Raw genomic sequence first — 12,400 nt, forward strand, 5'->3', positions numbered from 1 at the left:
GAAGATAAAACATTCAGATGTGCGGTTGATATATATTTGGCAGGTTGTTTTATATGTGGTGTTGCATTAATTAGAGTACAATTTAGGTATAGAATGGACACGTTCAGGGTTCTAATTTACAACTAAAGTTGTATGGAAGTCTTTGGAAAGTTGAGGTAAACGTATGACTTCTAGAGAGAATCGCGCCAGGGTTTAACAACCGCTCGGTCAAGTAAGGACCTCTGGCTTGTAACTTTTTTAAATTGATTTTGGTTACATATTTGGAAGGTTATACCGTGAAAGATGGCATAAAAACTCAGATGGCATGAAAACTCATAAATATTATATTTTGGGACTGATGAATAATAATTCATATATACGTGATTCCTCATTGACTCGTTAGTATCAACGTGACATAGAAATATGCTGTGTCCTGTCGAACAAATCATATCTAGGAAACATCATTTTCACAGGGATTATTGTAATAATTATATCTGCCTTAGGTTCGTTCCTATGACTACTGAACATATGCATATTTGTCGACGAACTTGAGCCCTAGTTTGACTTACACCAGTAAACTATAGACCGTATATTAGCTTTTCATGAACGACATGTTTCTTGTCAGTTCATTCAAGAAACCTATTTGACTTTTCTCACCAGTTTCATATTACACACTGCAATGTTCACAGCATGTGTCCAAACTTAAATACATTGTATGTAGAATTGTTTGTATTTGTGGTACATTGGTTTTCAATGAAGCTGATGTCCACCCATCATTTAGCCGGGACGATTAGATCAAGCACAATTTACACGTTTATTTAAAATGCCGTTTTAGGAATCGTTGAATCTGCACAGTAAGTTCAACAAGTTCAGATTGCACCGTTTATCAGTGAATATGTACAGATCATTGACTTTCGACAAACATTTGCAAATAATCTCCTATGTCAGCCAATGTAGTGAATTTATAAATAGAAATAACAAATATATGGGCATAAATACAGATCAATTAATTGAATTATAAACATATAATCAATGTAAGAAATTATGAACAAGTGTCATCAATGTATGACTTTTAATTAATTAAATAGCTTGCTGTTTTAATTTTGTGACGTATGTTGTGACAAGGAATTTCTGGTTCATATATATACATTTTCCATCAATATGTATGGTGTGACGATATTTATTTCATGATTTTGGCTTTCATGCTATCATCATAAGATTTTACACCGACCAGGAAATGGTCAATGGATGACATTATGTAGTCCGCTCCACTCACTTGCCAGACGTTCTCTCAAAAACATCCTTTTTTCCACAGAAACGCATGTCAAGTACGTTTGACCCTTCATTCTAAATTAGTAATTATTATATACTCTTTCTTTCTCCATTAACTTTACGATACTTTACACCTTGATATTACACGCATGTGCACGACACGTGTGCCTAAAAGTACTATATTGTATTAAGAACTACTTTGTAAGCAAACCATGAACACTCATATTGTAGATACTTTGGTTTTTTGTTTATTAGATTTGTTTGTGGATGAACCAAATCAGCTGTTTCGTCTATTTGAAAGTAAATATGATAAACAGAACAATATCGACTAGGGTACTGAGTTACAAATGAAACGTTCAAACAAACAAGTTATTGTACGTGATATTCTCAATATCCACAATAAATATGAGATCCAGTATTGAAAATACCCTTCTGATCGTTTAAACAGTTATTTAGGAGAAATATTTGTAACGTTTCCTTAATGGAATAGTTCAAATTATGACCAGTGTTCCTTGAATAGCATCCTAAAGGCAAGGGTTATCGCATATCTATCAGAGACGTACCATTTATAAGTAAAGGTACTACATTCGTGGGGAAAAATTCAACTGATGGTTTTGTAGAAAAGTAAATGCCTCAGAGCTTATAAGTCAAGACAACGAAGAATTCATATTTTCGCTAGCTGACTGGATTGGCACACAACATATGTTTTGCAATTTTCCGTGTTAACTTTGCTGATACAATGTTTCAGGGCGCCCCGAGTGGATGAGTGGTCTAAAGCGATCACCGTTCCAGATCACTATCATCTCACCTCTGTATGCGTGGGTTCGAGTCTCAGGCTCGGCTAACATGGCTATGTGAGAAAGGCTGCCAGTAGCTTCTCGTCGGTTGGTGGTTCTTCCCGGAGTTTTCATGGGTTCGTTCTCCACCAGTTATACTGGCCGCCATGTATATCCTATATTGTGCTGAAAATGGCGTTAAACCATATAACAACAACAGCAATGTTTCAGATTCAGACAAGCGATAGACGCCATATAGTGTCATAACATAGCTGGGGTCTTTACAAAGAGTATGCAAGTGACCAGGAATAAACATGTCTTCTTAAGCTGGCAACGAAAATGGCAATACTATACTTATATTGTTGCATCTTGTATTTCCTCAAAATGTACTTTCTTAATGAACCTACAGTTGTGTATTTATTTTGTAATACAGCATAAATGCAATTACTTACTTTCTTGTAGTGTATTTTATATATATATAATTAAGCCATGGGTAGAATAAGAAAATGATTATATAATAAAAAGGTTACTGCATTTGTAAGAAAAAAAAATGAATTTGTTTTCTCGGAAAGATAATTCACTCCCCGAAGTCGTGTTATATCCATCCGAAAAACTCGTTCATATTTTCCCGTACAGATGCAGTAACCTATAAATATCGTCTATCGAACCAACATCGCCAATTATCCATGTTACTCAAGTCACAGAAATCTGCCAACAGCCCATAACAGCTAAAATGAAATGATTGAGATGTTTAATACTTGAAACGTGCTTAAATGATATACGCATGCATGCACGCACAACAACTGATTTCGTTAGGCATTAAATTCGTTCATATGAACGATCATTGGAAGTTATTATTGCACCATATTTTATTATATCCCGTGTCGGGCTAATGATCCCAGGTCCTAAAGCACTGAAAGTAGTATGGTGCCCTCCCCTCCTACAAAATTTTAAATAAACTTATCAGAAGCTAAAAAGGTGGGAAAATACCAGTGTTGCCATGATTTCAGATCAAAATACTAGTACATGCAGTTTTATCATCAACAATTAGTTTAATTTGTTCTGGTGCCCCTGTAGGGCTGGTTCCCTAAGAACGTGCTAAGTATGCTTAATGGATAATCAAGCACTGATAATATTGGATAGCAAGGCGTTATGTGGCATAGATCGGAGTTTGTAAAATTTTTCGAAACAGGTGACATAAATTGGACTGCTATATGACAAGACTCGTCTGTAATCTGATAATATAGGCACAAATAGGTTTGTCAGTACTGTGGATGTGACATGAAAACTCGAAGTAACAATGGTTCTCTATTGTCGACAATATGTGAGTGCATCAGTGTGTGAACAGAAGTTCTGGAAATCTGACAATCCCGGGTAACCTGGTATGTGGCAATAAAACCATTCGACATTCTGATTCATACATAATGCATGTATATTTTCCCACATACAATTTCGTGAAACGTCTGATGCGGTTTCCACATTTTACTACACACCAGGTAGAAAGGAGCATCCAGAGGATATTCACTGCGGTTTTGTTATGTATGGGTATAAATCGCATATCTCTCACAGGCAATATTGACCTTGAACTGTATGACTTGAACTTTCACTTAATATGGCGGCATAGTCTGATAACTGTGCAATGAATTCCGAGCAGAGCAGCTAAATGTAAACCATCAGCACCTCCATGAGTCACAATAGCAGTTAAAAGGTCAGGGCATGAAATTATGTTAGGAAGACCAACAGCAAAACAATCCAACCTATCCTCTCATTGCACTCAAAACACACTCTATAATTCAAGTAGCCAAACAGTTGCATGATTAGCACAAAAAGCTCAGATCTAGTACTACAACTTCTTAAGGTACGTTGTCAATCCTTAATCTAGTACTACAACTTCTTAAGGTATGTTGTCAGTCCTTAAGGTTTCCATTGGCCTTCACATCACACATCTATTCCATGCTCTCAGCACAATGGTACAATAATCACCCAGAATGCTTACAAAGATGAAGCACTGAACCATTGGTACAGCAGATTGTGCTGGATATAACAAATTGTATTTAAAGGTTTCCCCCATTTATTGAATCACTGATTATTTTGAAACAAATTAATAAATGTTTCTATTCATCATTATATGTGTTCAACACTAGAGTTGAGAACGTTTATACAAACATCTTAGACTTGCGACCTTAAGTCACTCTTCATGACCACCACCCCCCCCCCCAAAAAAAAATGTGTGTTTTATTTACTCTGAATATCATTATATATTTCACTGTATAAAAATGATGTCATTTGATAAATTTATATCACTTAGGAGACCAGTTTATATCTACATTCTTCTGACAGCAGAGCTGAATATATTTACTCATATAAGTAACATTTAAACCACTATTGCATATAGGGTGACTTGTATGTTACATGTATACGTCCACCCCTCTCCCCACTCTCGTTATCGATTGACCAATTCCCTTAATTTTATTTGTAGTTACTCTTCTTCTTGTTTGGGGGGTTTAACGCCTTTTTCATCGCTTGATATGATATACATGAAACGAATCATTCAGAGGTAAATTGGCCATATTTCGACAGACGTTGTATTTTTCCAGTTCCCTTTTGTCAATCGAATCGAATTGCCACAAAAATCTTTATATTAATAGCAAAAATCTTTATATTAATAGCAAAAACAAAACATTATAGCAGGCGGGGTAAAGATAAATGCACACGGTTGCAGTCAATCAGTAAAGAGAATACTGCGCAAGAATTTCATGTGCTTATTTGGACCAACCAGAATAGCATAGAGTGATATTTTAAACGTTTTCATATCAGATATATGAAACTGCACACATCATATATAACGTGTACTGACTCTGTGATCAAGGAAATCAAATATAAAGACAAAAGTTCACATATTGTTGCACATGGTATTTTCAAAGAATTTACAAGCGTATCCAATACTCGAGTCTGATATTCAGGACAATGGAGTGTATGTAAAGTTATTAAAGAAAAATGAAATTCTATTCCGCTTAAATGCCTCATATAGGTGTGTCAAGGTTTCTCAAACATCTTGTATGATGTTCAAACATGTGGCCGGAGCTTATGCATACATTAAGGGACTTATGAAGTATTTTGGAACAGCAACAATACAGACTTGGGCAAGCCTCAAGCTTATGACAAAGGTTAAAGGTCAATATGTAATATTTTTCAGGAGAACAAGAAATCATTGACGTTGCACAGATCACCCAGTCTAGATAGTGAAATTTGTATTGAGTATTCTAGAAATGTCATTGAAATAATTTGCGAATATCGTAGCAGTAGCGAAGATCACCAATTATACATTAATTAAAGAGATGACTTGAACATATACGTTTCACTAACAGACTCTAGTCCAACATATCTATCCGACCTCACCCATGTGTACACACCAGCAAGATACTTACGCTCCTCTTCTGACAATCATATACTCATTATTCCCACTATGAAAACAAAGTCATGCGAACATTCGTTTGCATACCAGGGCCCAGCAATGTGGAATGAATTGCCCACTGAACTTGGACACAAAACACAGTGATCACATTCAAGAGGGCTCTCAAAGCGCACTTATTTCGACTGCAAGAACAAACTTAAAGACCTATAATGTTTCCTACCTTAAATATTCTCAGTATGTTTTTTATGTTTTCTAATTTCATTGTGTTTGTGTTTGCAATCATATTATTATATATGTTTATTTATCTTATATGTGTTGTCTAATGTTGTAAAGGGCTTAGAGCTTCTAAAGATTATGCGCTATACAAAGTCCTCATTATTATTATTATTATTATTATTATTAGTTACTAACGCTGATCTTCCGCAAATGTAGCTTCCCAAGTATATATACTTTGCTCTAAATTATTCTGTCGACGAAAGTGTATTTTCCATGTCATAACTGGCACATATACTTCTCTAACCCTTGTTAACCAGAACGGGCATGTTATTGTCTATGCGCATAGAGACTGTGACAATACAAATATTCATTAGAGGGGTCGTACTGATATTTAGATACAATGACAGTTGTGCGTGGACGGGTAATATTCGTGCATGCTGTTAAACCGAGAAAGTCCGTTCACATAACATTTTGCGGTTTGCCAATGCCAGTCTTAGTCAGAGATTGCTTTCTAGCGTAGCATGTTTGCTTCCTTGTCCTCGCTAAAATAAATTACAACACGAGCCGTTGAAACGTTGCTGCTGCTCTGCTGAAAACAAATTCAAGATTTCAAGCGATATAATAAATTAGAGATCAGCTAAAATTATTTTTTACTTGAGCACAATCAAATGTTCATCGAACAATCGAGGGAGCCGATGTACAGATTGCACAGGTGAGAATGGGAAGCGGTTTGAAGATGTGGACGGAACCGAAACGGCACAGAGGTATTACAAGATATAAACAATGCCCTAAATAAAAGATAAATCCGGTCCCGCGTTTGACATGTGTACGCATATGTTGGTAGATCAAAGCAAAAGAAATTTCAAGTATCAACCCAAAAAGAATTATAAGTGCTGGACGCGTCTAGATTTGTCTGTGTTAGGCGTTTTAGATATTGATGGAAAACGTATACAGAACAACAATCCTGATTAACCCGATGATATAGGAGTTTGATTTCTTAACGAGGTATCATAGAGGTGTTGAACAGCGCATGTTATTTCAATGATGGACAGAAAATTGAAGAAATATTCGACAGTGCCGACAATGGCACATCGATTATCATTTTCGCCAGACACATGGATATATACACGAAATATGTTGACCCCACTGTTATGCTTATCAAAGAGCCATACGATAATGTAGGTCATAACTCGTGTGCAATTAGGTGACCTCAGTGTTACGTAGGAGATAGAGGCGCATTTGTATAGGACATGAACATTAGCATCAACCATAATTTTACTTTGGTTTCATTAACAAAAACTTTTAAAGCCTCGTTGAGGTTTTCGTGTGCGATTCATCTAAGTCGCATATTTTGTCTTTTTCAGAAACGTCCGAAAGATTGCATGTATAGCCAAACACAGTTACCTTATTTCGTAAGACCAACTGCAATAATAAAAAAAAAAACTGAAAGTAATGGAAATACTGCTCTTTGTATAGTTCAATAGTCGACATTAACATTGTGAGTGCCTGTGCTAATCCCTTCACCGACCACGAAAGACCATTTCTTTTAGTTTATGAAGTCTGGGATCACGTCAATCCAGTCGTTTCTCTCACACCACAGACTCACGCCATGTAATCTATATTCTGTATACGTACTCAGCATGATTATACCGTTTCATCCTGTAATTCGATGTGATGACCAAATCCGTTGTAAAATGAGATGTCGCAATCTGTAGTCGTACTTACACGGCATAAAAACGTTGACATTGGTCTGCATATTTCGCAGCATGACTTCGGTACATTATACCCAGTTTATTAATTTTTATTGCCACAGATGGAGAGGGTCAGGCAGTCTGTGGTTAAAATGTACTTTTAAAGTGTGCATAGGTGTGACGCCAACAGACGGTTAGAAATGATTTGCTATGATACTCTCTGACAAGACTCTTCTCGTGGAAGACGCAAGTAGTCGAATGAGAGTCATTGATACGCCTGTGGATAATTCGTTACGGTAAATGAATATGTCATCTTTTCAATTAATAATGTCCTACTTGCATATGTCAATAGAAACCTTAGAAAATAAAGGGAGCAACACGAAACGGTTGAGGGTTTAAATTGAGGCGTTCTTCAAGAACTTTAACTGGAATTGTCAATGTGTGGTTGACTCAAACGCTACTTGAAGAATGTTGATTTACTAGCTCTGACAACGTCAGTGAAGCATTTCCGACGTATTTTTATGGGTGATAAAATTGCTTCACTTATTCTCCTTGGAGAGAAACTGGCATCAGCAACCATAATTCATCAGCAGGACTTGGGACTCAATGGGTCACATGTGTTGTAACATCTCGACATTTATTACCTTTTAACACACACGGGCTTGCACGAATACGTGATGCTGTTGTATATATAATCCAAGGCGGTGGACGACAATTCATGCTTTATTCGACTATTCCGCTACAAACTAGGCAGGAAGGACTAATATTTGGACATCGTATTGCTGAAGTGTTGCGTAGACTTCAGCATTAAACCAACGTCACGAACGCTTGATGATTTGACATTATCACTTAGCAATTGCGCTCAATAATGAACAATATACATGTTGATATTTACGCGTGTGACGGAGTTTACCAGCTGGGTTCATGTTGACGTCAACCCTAGCGAACTTGTGATTCTTGAAGATACAACTGAAAAACTGAAAACATCTAAGATGGACAACAACGATATTGTTTTAAAGATGGGAGACTCAGTCGAATAAAATCGGGGGAAGCCGAGACTCTGTCGTGTCATTTTCGTCTAATAAAGGCTGTGTTGAGGATTCTGATGTTACAATGAAATAATATGTGGATGAAAAAGATATTAGATGCACCTTCAACACCACGAGTAGTAACTTCAAGAAGCCAAATTCAAGGAATATTAATAAAATAAGGAGAGGAACAAACTGAATTAGTAACTTTTGCAAATCGTTTTCCGTCCTCTTTTAGATGGCTGTCGAGCTCTAAACGCCATATTTTAAAGGTGCGCAAGTCAGGATAATATTTATTTACTTAAGCCAAAACTAAACGTGGGTGCGGAAGAATGGTCTATTTGTGATAATTCAGGAACGTTACAACATTTTTCACATATACAATTTCAACATCACTGCCTACGGTACATGAAATTTACTTCGAAGTAATCAACATGTACCCGGAAGGATATTTAAACATCTTTGACGTTCGAGTTTAAGATTAGATTGATTATTCCATATAAGTGATGGATTATGAACGCGGTGACGTGGTTGAAGAATGTGCCTACGATGTGTTCGCCCGACTTATCAGTGATGGTTGTATTGATAGTGATTTTTCTTCCACATGACTTTACATATTTGCTTTAAATGGAGTTAGAAAAACCACCGTAAGCACTGAACTTTATCTTATTGAGAGCCAAGTAGAATCGACAATTGGGACCAATACCAGTTGTAAGCCAGCTTGTAATAATTGCATTAGCACGTGCAAATGCTCAATCACTGAATGCGCAGATGGACCTGAAAACGCTCGTCGGTACATCCACTCCGGTTGCATTCCCCGTTAATTATGTTACAACAACATTAACTCAGCCAGGGAGATAAAAATCTAGACTGGTATTCAACATGGACGGAATTTACAGTAAAACAGTTTTGGACAAAGAAGAAAACGATCGCTTGAAAAATTATTCAATGTTCTATTCAGTATGTTTTAATGTGAACGTAATGTCAGACCTCAGGCACTCACAATTACCAAGCGTTTAAATGTTCCACCAAGCTATATGGTTTTTTATAACTACATGACATTTAAAATAATAACTTGTTAGAAGCATGTGAGTGTCTTGCACCTGAAGAAGGCCAGCCTGACAAGCAATTATATTTCGCCGTCACATTATCAATAGAAAACATACAATACGTCCAATGTGAGAATATTATCCAAGCAGAACTGCCATTGTAAGGTGAAATCGTAACAGAACTGCGCTACTCGTGAAAAAGCAAGCGCATATGTGTAACGATGTCGATACCATCTACGGGATCGCCGCCGCGACTACTTTATGCCCGAGTGTTGCTGAATTAAAACAGCAACTGTCGTGGTCATGCCAATCGGAATTATTGTTGTAGCAGAATTTTAAACCACCGGCGGCTCCAGGAACAACCGAGGAACTGAGGCGTTTGCACCCAAAACCGGTACGTGACTTGCAGACAGTGAAAATCGAGTATCTAAGTACTAGTTTATACTGATCAGCCTGCTACCATGTTTGCCAGTGCACTAGGCTGACTGAAGCAGATTTTGCTCTTCGTGACCAAAGAGTATATTAATTGTATGTTTTTAAAACATAATTGCATTTCAAACAAATTAATAACAGCTTCATAGTTTTACGATAGCCGATTTTGCTGCATGGTATCGTTCATTATAACGTCAAAAGTATTTATTTTACTGCTACGTACCATACAAACTCGCCTGACTGACTGGCAGAAAGTAGCAAAATCGTGTGGTATAGAACTGCAATGTGTGCTATCTCAGCAAGCCCTCATTACAATGTATATAATGGCAATATGTGTCCAGCAGCCATGAAGAAGACTTTGGTATCTAAACATAAACTTTGTTAACCGTTCTTATTGAACTAAAACTAACATCCTTACATAAAGGTGCATCTTAAAGAGAGTCACTCGTTTTGCCTTGTACAGTTCGCACTATACAAGAATCGTTAAATGGTGCGGTTTGGTAAGTTTCTTTCGGTTATTACTGTACCATGTGTTGAAGGCATGAAATATAATGTGTACTGTCAGGTTGGTGAAAATCTTGAGGACTGACTACATTTTTAAGAAGTTGTAATGCTAGATCTCAGATTTTGTGCTAATTTGTCAACATGTTGCTGTTTGGCTGCTTGACTTATCGATCCTGCTTTGTCCACATGCAACACAATTAGGTTTAATGAGAGATTATGTTGGATCACTTTCCTTTTGTACAAACTCTCCAACTTTTGCGCATTTTATCGTTGTGGTGGTCAATGAAGGTGGTAATAATTTAGCGTAAGCAGTATTGTTTGGAATACATTGCTACGCTTTCAAGACTATGTGATCAGACTAGGCGAATATTACATTCATAAACGGTCTAAATGTCCTATTGTCAATGAAAATTTAGAGAACTTTTCACATACATTATGAAACCACAGTGAATATCATCTAGACAATCATTGCTATATGAGGTGTTAACAGATTCGGAAAGAACGTCATAACTGTCATGGTATTAGTGTGCGAAAATACCTATGCATTATACATGAATGAAATGACGCTTGTTGTCACGGACTACGTCACCCGATGAATTAAAATTGTATCCTCAGCGATTCAAAAATACTGGTTTATTTTCACTCACGGTTACAAGCACAAAGCGCCCTCAGTTGGGAACCCGTTTTACCTCGATTACATTGCCGTAGATATGACCACGAATATAGTAATTATTATCCAAATTATATCTGTATCGTCAAAATACAGACTCGTCTTGCCAGACAGATGTCCACTTTACGGAATTAGTCTTCAGTTTAAGAAAGATGTGAAAATGAATAATGTATTATTTCTTGCTAATGTTGTACAACGTAAGACCTATGATGTCGTATAGAATATAGTCTGTTCCAATTTAGAAATTATATAGCTACACAGACAATATGAATTCAATTCTAAATGTATATACACTTCATGATAAGAAATGTTGAGGTCATATAGTGAAGAGCAAGAGAGATTCATATTTGAACGTGATATTGTAATAATAATGTCGAACATTCATATTTGAACGTGATATTGTAATAATAATGTCGTAGATTCATATTTGAACGTGATATTGTAATAATAATGTCGTATATTCATATTTGAACGTGATATTGTAATAATAATGTCGTACATTCATATTTGAACGTGATATTGTAATAATAATGTCGTAGATTCATATTTGAACGTGATATTGTAATAATAGTATCGTACATTCATATTTGAACGTGATATTGTAATAATAATGTCGTATATTCATATTTGAACGTGATATGGCAATAATAATGTCGTACATTCATATTTGAACGTGATATTGTACTAATAATGTCGTAGATTCATATTTGAACGTGATATTGTAATAATAGTATCGTACATTCATATTTGAACGTGATATTGTAATAATAATGTCGTACATTCATATTTGAACGTGATATTATAATAATAATGTCGTATATTCATATTTGAACGTGATATGGTAATAATAATGTCATAGATTCATATTTGAAAGTGATATTGTAATAATAATGTCGTATATTCATATTTGAACGTGATATGGTAATAATAATGTCGTACATTCATATTTGAACGTGATATTGTACTAATCATGTCGTAGATTCATATTTGAACGTGATATTGTAATAATAGTATTGTACATTCATATTTGAACGTGATATTGTAATAATAATGTCGTAGATTCATATTTGAACGTGATATTGTAATAATAGTATCGTACATTCATATTTTAACGTGATATTGTAATAATAATGTCGAACATTCATATTTGAACGTGATATTGTAATAATAATGTCGTACATTCATATTTGAACGTGATATTGTAATAATAATGTCGTACATTCATATTTGAACGTGATATTGTAATAATAATGTCGTATATTCATATTTGAACGTGATATTGTAATAATAATGTCGTATATTCATATTTGAACGTGATATGGTAATAATAATGTCGTAGATTCATATTTGAACGTGATATTGTAATAA

The sequence above is a fragment of the Sinohyriopsis cumingii genome, chromosome 17 (assembly GCF_028554795.1).
Source record: "Sinohyriopsis cumingii isolate HCF-2022 chromosome 17, ASM2855479v2, whole genome shotgun sequence".
Classification (NCBI taxonomy): domain Eukaryota; kingdom Metazoa; phylum Mollusca; class Bivalvia; order Unionida; family Unionidae; genus Sinohyriopsis; species Sinohyriopsis cumingii.